This window comes from Herpailurus yagouaroundi, unplaced genomic scaffold (assembly GCF_014898765.1).
Source record: "Herpailurus yagouaroundi ecotype Mexico unplaced genomic scaffold, PumYag 198, whole genome shotgun sequence".
NCBI classification, from domain to species: domain Eukaryota; kingdom Metazoa; phylum Chordata; class Mammalia; order Carnivora; family Felidae; genus Herpailurus; species Herpailurus yagouaroundi.
Window position 1 is genome coordinate 28,780,394 of NW_024412429.1, and position 7,465 is coordinate 28,787,858.

Below are 7,465 nucleotides of genomic sequence, written 5' to 3' on the forward strand. Positions count from 1 at the left end.
GACTCTTGATTTCAGCTCAGGCCATCATCCCAGGGTTGTGGGATCGAGCCCCACGTCGGGCTCTGTTGAGCATGGAATTTGCTTGGGATTCTCTCCCTCTCTGTCCTTCCCCCTGCTCGTGCTCTCTCAAACAAAGTATAAATGAAGTCTATACTCTCACTATTCAGAGGCAGGGTGAGATTATTTCAGAAAGCTCTAGGGGAAGATCCTTCTTTGCCTCTTCCTAGCTCTCATGATTACTGGCAAACCTCAGCTTGCCTTAAATCTTAGCCGTATCATACCAGCCTCTGCCTCTTGTCACATGACGTTTGGAGCCGAGGAGCAAACAACAACTGACATTTACTGAGTCCTTACTGCGTGTCAGGCACGATGCTGAGTGTTTCACATGTGCTATCTCATTACTAAGATCCCATATTACCCATGTTTCATGAGTGAAGAAACAGGCTCAGAGAGGAAGAAGAACCTGTATCTTGTCACGTAGCTACCCCATGCAAAGCCATCTTTTCAAAATAAGGGTAATGAGCACGAGATTACCAGACCAGAAGCTCCAGGAAGGAGAGGGAACCCTACCTGCTGGCGAGAGGCCAAGAACGGCATGTTACACACAATGGGCAGGGGTGAAGTGTGGGACCTGAGCAACAGGAGGCCCTGATGCCCACCCTGAGTTAGAAACGATGGCTGGAGAAGGATGCTCTAAATTCAAATCTCAGACAAGGATCAATTTCAAATGAGGATGTGGTCTAAGAAATGTCTTCTTTTGGTCGATGTGTTTTCACCCACCGAGAGCCAAGCACGCACCGGTAGCCCCCAGGCTCAAATACGTGTTGGGGGAGTGGTTAATGAAGAGCAAAGGCTCCCAAGTCAGACCCTTGAGTTAGAACCCCGATTTTGCCACTCACCAAGTGATTTAGAGCAAGTCCCTTGGCTTCTCTTTGCCCTGCTTTACTAGGTGCAGGTGCACAACATAGGCACGAAATCAGCTCAGAGAGCCATTCGCACGGTACTCGCAAGGGCTGTACACAAGCACCCAATAAAGATCAGATGCCAAAGTGCGGGAAGGAAACCATAATTAAATCTTCAAATTCTTCCTCACAAACAAACGGACAAATAAAATGAAGGAAAAGCACATGGTGCAACCACAGCATGACAAGGGGACCTAGCTGAGATCCAGCCTCTTGAGGAAGTGACATTTAAGCGTAATGATTCTGCCTGTGTTATGCCACCTATAGAGCTGTTTGTTCCCGTCAACTCCATTGTTCTCCGGTAGGGCTCACATGCAGCCAGTCTGACTCCCTCTCCCTGCTCTCCACAGCAGGATTCCTGCTTGACTCCTGCTTGAATGTTCAGCGAACGTTGTGGCAGCCGTCCCCCACTCACCAAGCCTGCAGGGAGGACTGTTTACCCTGCCTCTGCTACAGGCAGCTGTTTGGCCAATTTCTCTTATCAGCCCTCCCCACTAGCTGGTGGGGCAGGTATTACACAATTTTTTCCAAGTGAGGAAACCGGGGCACAGTAAAGTTGGTTTTTGATGAACTAGAAACCAAAGAGGTATATCTTGGGAATACAATATAGTAGGAAATCAGAATGCACCTAAAACATGGGGTGATGGCAAGACTGGGACCCTTTGGAGCTAGGGCAGTGGGGTGCAGGGGTGCCACAGAGCCTGGGCAAAGTGCCCCTCTGGGGCTGGGGCCCGGGAGCCTGGACCCTGCAGCCTTGCCCAGGAACCTCTGCTGGAGTCGTGTGTGGCTGAGGGAAGGAAACGAGGTGGGGAGAAGCTAGGGCACCCTCCGCAATATTAAGGTGGAGCCCTCCTTTGGGGAATACGGGTTTTTTAAAAACTGAAATGCAATTGACCTATCAGTTTCAGGTATACAACAGAACGATTTGCTGTTTGTACATATTGTGTAATAATCACCACAGTAAGTCTAGGGAACATCCATCACCACACATAGTTACAAATTTTTTCTTGTGAAAACTTTTAAGATCTACTCTCTTAGCAGCTTTCACATATACAATACAGCATCATTAACTCTGGTCACTATGCTGTACATTAAGTCCCCAGGACTTATTTACCTTAAAACTCAAGGTTTGTACCTTTTGAATGTAGGATGTTTAAATGGGTTCAGGAAAAGAATTCAGAGACCCCAGAAATTAAGTGAATTGAGTCTGTGCTCAGGATTTGTCTGGGCATTTGGGGAGGGATAAGAAATGACTTCCTCCGGGTCTTTGCGTACCAGGATGGGAAACTCATCACAAGTGGATGAAGTTGAGATAGATCTATTTGGAGGGATTCGAACTCAAGCTTTACTCAACTTCAAAGTGCAGCTTTTCCCACTGTGGTCTGATGTCTCTAGCTTCTGGTGTAAAAAAAAAAAAAAAAAAAAAAAAAAAAAAAAATTACACCTTCCAGCTGTCTTTGAATATAAGTCATGCTTTAACTTTAATAACCCAGAGGCCATCTCCAGAAATAGCCTTAGGTGAAGCTGGAAATACACTCTAATAAGTTGCTTATGGTGGTTCCTCACAACACTACAGTAAAATAAGACAAAGTCATTACTTTGAAATTCAAAAGGTATTTTAGTTAGTCTGAGGTTCATTAGGGTTTTTAAATTTTGTTTAGATGCTCAGTGTACATCTTGTTGAATGGATATTACACCTAAGCAGTTGTGTGGCCATATTTTATCTTTGTTCATGAATAATAATGAATACTAATCCAGCTTTCTGCAGTTCAACTTCCAGAAAGCAAAGCAATAAGAGGGGATTTCTGGGGGTCCCTGGGTGGCTCAGTCGGTTAAGCATCCAACCTCAGCTCAGGTCATGATCTCATGGTCCATGAGTTCGAGCACTGCATCAGGCTGCCTGCTGTCAGCACAGAGCCTGCTTTGGATCTCTGTCCTGCTCTGTTTCTGCCCCTCCCCCAGCTTGGGCGTTCTCTCTCTCTCTCTCTCTCTCTCTCACCCTCCCTCAAAATAAATAAATAAACTTTTTAAAAAAGGGGGGTTTCCAAATTGCACGTGATTGCATAAGTCAGCATCTTCTTTTTCTCTGGAAATCATTAAAATTAAAACAATCTATATTGCAGAATTGTTAAGAAAAAGAACACAAAGAATATATCCCACTTCAGAGCAAAAGAGGGAGCCTGCGGCATACATTTCAGAGTAAATTCCTAGTATAAATACTTGTATTGATATAAAAACAAAGGTCAGCAAAAAGGTCACAGGGCTGGAGCACTGTGGGTTAGGAGGTGAGATAAAGGAGATGTATTTAGAGATAACAGGGCCAGATTACCTAGAGTCTGGTAGGTGACTATAAGATTTTTGACTTGTATTCTGACAGAGATGAGAAGACATTAGAAGGTTTTGAACAAAGTCTCGTGTTTTGGAGAAACACTCCTGTTGCAGAGGACAGGGGCAGAGGTGGGGAGAATGGACAGGAGGCTGTGACCACAACCCAGGCAAGAGACGGTGGTGGCAGGGACCCAAGTGGCTGCAGCAGAGGGGTGCCAACTGGCTGGAATCTGGTTCCACCATGAAAATCTTTCCAGAGTTGAAACAAAGTCCAAGCACATGCTAGTGTATGGGTATAATGGCACGTTATATCCAGTAGGATTTTCAGGGTCAGTAAAAGACCTTGGTCAAGAACAAAGTAAAATCAATAGTGTCTTTTATTCAGAGCAACAGGAGTGAAGAGTAGGAAAAGTTACCATAAGGAAGCCCTAAGTCTTATGAATGGAAAATTTAAATAATGTATTAGTGTTCATGGTCCAAAAAATTAATCAAAGTTAAACTTGATCAGATTGGTCATTGTGTTTATTGCATGTATTTCAACAATAGAGTTCCTTTTTTTTTTTCCTGAATTTAAGTCCATAAGCTATTTTGAAATTCATACCAATTATTTCCAGAATTCAGAACTGCTTAAAGGTCATGGGCATTATTCAGCAGAGTTATTGAGGGCCCAGCATGAGAAAGAACAAATAGCTCCCAGTTATTGGTACTACAAATATATGGTTCTCTGTGGGTCTGAGGAGAAGAGTGGATTTCAAGTTACTATTCTTTATTAACTTTAAAAAGAGGCCTTTCTGCTTACCAAATCATAGGAAGAGGGAAAGAACCTAGGGCAGAAACCCTGTCCATCTGACCCCTTGGATATACCCCACTGAGGCAGTCCAGGACACCAGTTTTTAAACACTTTTTTTTTCTTTTTTTTCTTTTCATTTTGTAATGTTTATTTCTGAGTGAGAGAGAGACAGAGCACAAGTGGGGGAGGCGCAGAGAGAGAGGGAGACACAGAATACAAAGCAGGCTCCAGGCTCTGAGCCATCAGCACAGAGCCCGACGCAGGGCTCGAACTCACAGGGCTCACACTCACGAACTGCAAGATCATGACCTGAGCCAAAGTCAGATGCTTAAACAACTGACCCACCCATGGGCCCCTAAACACTTTTCTGAAGAAGAATAAGGAACATGTGGCCCTTCACTACCAAGACCTGGCTGAAGAAAATGATGCTGGCCCATCAGGACTGGCTCAGCCCATTTGTCATTACTGCATACCACACACAGTGCCTGGGATACAGCATAGGCTCAGTAAACATTCATTTGAGTGAATAAACAAAGGGCTGCATGTCCAAATTTTCACTGACAGCATTCTATCCCTTTATGGAATAAATATTATAAGTGAAGAACAACACATAGTGATTTTACAATAGGTCCCTTAGGTCAGCCAGACCTGATTTCACCCCTTGCTCTGTCACTATATGCTATAGAGTTAGTCAGGTTCTTTGCACTTATGTCTCATTTTCTTCATCTGTAATATCAGGATAATAATACTGACCTTCTAGGCTTGTCATAAGGATTAACTAGAATAACGCATGGAAAGAATGTAACACAGTGCCCGTAGTTATTCATTCTTGTTGTCAACACTAAAATGGCATTCAGATTATCAAACGAAGTTTTATAAAGATGGCCTCTTATAGATTTAACTTTTAAAATCTTTTTCCGGGGCGCCTGGGTGGCGCAGTCGGTTAAGCGTCCGACTTCAGCCAGGTCACGATCTCGCGGTCCGTGAGTTCGAGCCCCACGTCAGGCTCTGGGCTGATGGCTCAGAGCCTGGAGCCTGTTTCCGATTCTGTGTCTCCCTCTCTCTCTGCCTCTCCCCCGTTCATGCTCTGTCTCTCTCTGTCCCAAAAATAAATAAACGTTGAAAAAAAAATTTTTTAAAAAATAAAATCTTTTTCCTTTTGCTATGAAAAACTTCAAATATATATAAAAGTAGAAAGTATAATGAATCTCCGTGTACCCAATATCTAGTGTCAATAATTTTCGGCTGGGGGTTGATTGGTGACCCTCTTCCTGACCCCTTGATTATTTTGAAGTGAATTCCAGGCATTGTATCATGTTATCTGTAATACTTCAATATGTATTTCTAATAACCAAAATCCCATATCACATTAAAAATAATTAATAATGATTTCCCAGTTAGGTGAATTGTTGGTCTGCTGAAAGCCACAAGGAGAAAAGAAAAGAATCAGGTCTGTCCAAGACAGGGGCTTAGGCAAATTCTCTCCAGACCCAGCATGATGGAGGCACCCACTGTCACTGTCAAGGTAGATTCTTCCGATAGGCTGGAGGGGGTGAGAGTAGGGGGGGGGAAGGTGGGGGATGCGTTGGAAGTCAGTATTTCAGGCTTGAAGCAAAGTAGAGCAGAGATCTCCTATTATCTGTAATTTTCTTACTTCCCAAAGCAAATGTCATTTCGTTTGAAATAATTCTGTACTGGGGCGCCTGGGTGGTTTACTTGGTAAAACAGCTGACTTTGCCTCAGGTCATGATCTCATGGTTCAAAAGTTAAAGCCCCACATCGGGCTCTTGTGCTGACAGCTCACAGACCTGGAGACTGCTTCGGATTCTGTGTCTCCCTCTCTCTTTCCCCCTTCCCGGCTTGCGCTCTATCCCTCTCTGTCTCTCAAAAATAAATAAATGTTAAAAAATTTTTTTTTTAAAAAGAAAGAATTCTGTATAAATTCTTCTGCTTCCAAATAGGTGGGATTTACAATTTAATTTTATCTTCTCATCTATGCAGATTATGATATCACACAACTAGGGAGCTCATTGAATGGTGACAGGACTGTTTTAGTTTCTGTAATTTAACATAGCACAAACGTTCACACATCTTTGAGAGAATTCTGTTCTTAGTATATTCTGTGCTTCCCCCCCTTCCCTTCTAATTGCCCCTTATTTGTTCTACAAAGTCAGTAAACCAGTACAAACCCCAATTTTATTCTCTGCTGCACTCATTAAACCTTGAATTAAAATAGTTTCTTGTTTTTTTTGGGGCGCCTGGGTGGCGCAGTCGGTTAAGCGTCCGACTTCAGCCAGGTCACGATCTCGCGGTCCGTGAGTTCGAGCCCCGCGTCAGGCTCTGGGCTGATGGCTCGGAGCCTGGAGCCTGTTTCCGATTCTGTGTCTCCCTCTCTCTCTGCCCCTCCCCCGTTCATGCTCTGTCTCTCTCTGTCCCAAAAATAAATAAAAACGTTGAAAAAAAAATTAAAAAAAAAATAAATAAAATAAAATAGTTTCTTGTTTTCTTAGCTAGAATTTGGAACGATTGGGTTGTTTCCAAACAAGAGCTAATTGGTGTTGAAGGTATTGAACATCAGGAGTGCAAACACAGGTTTTCGCCCCGCCCCCCCTACTTAGAAACCAAGGTTAATGCGAAGTCTAGAGCTTGCTGGGTAACGTGGGTGAGTAAGTAGGTACTGCTGAGAGCCCTGGAGTTGTGACAAGGAGCAGCAAGACGGTGCAAAGGGGGCCTGAGGTTGGTTGCATGTTTCTTCTTTGAAAGCCTCGGTTTGCTTACAAGCAATGGAAATTCCACATGGAGGAGATAAGGGGTCTGCTTCAGAAGTGGGACACAGCACGGAGGTGCTGGGAAATCCGGCATATCTTCACAAACCCCTCCACACTGCTGGCAGCTACGTCTACTCCCCTTTGAGTAGGATTTGGAAGGCAGGGGTAATGTCTATCTGAATTGCTGCTACACCCTTGCTGCTGAGAATAATTCCTGGCACGTGATAAGGCAGCAAATCTTTGTTCAATTTATTGAATGAATGAGAACTGCTTCGCAACCCTCCCTAGTAGTCACTCAAGAGGCTGTTCTTCGGGGCGCCTGGGTGGCGCAGTCGGTTGGGCGTCCAACTTCAGCCAGGTCACGATCTCGCGGTCCGTGAGTTCGAGCCCTGCATCGGGCTCTGGGCTGATGGCTCGGAGCCTGGAGCCTGTTTCCGATTCTGTGTCTCCCTCTCTCTCTGCCCCTCCCCCATTCATGGTCTGTCTCTCTCTGTCCCAAAAATAAATAAAAAACGTTGAAAAAAAATTAAAAAAAAAAGAGGCTGTTCTTCCAAGAACTTAAAAGAGACTAAGAAGATATTTCCTCTTTTGACCTAAAAATCCTAATTAAAAAAAGA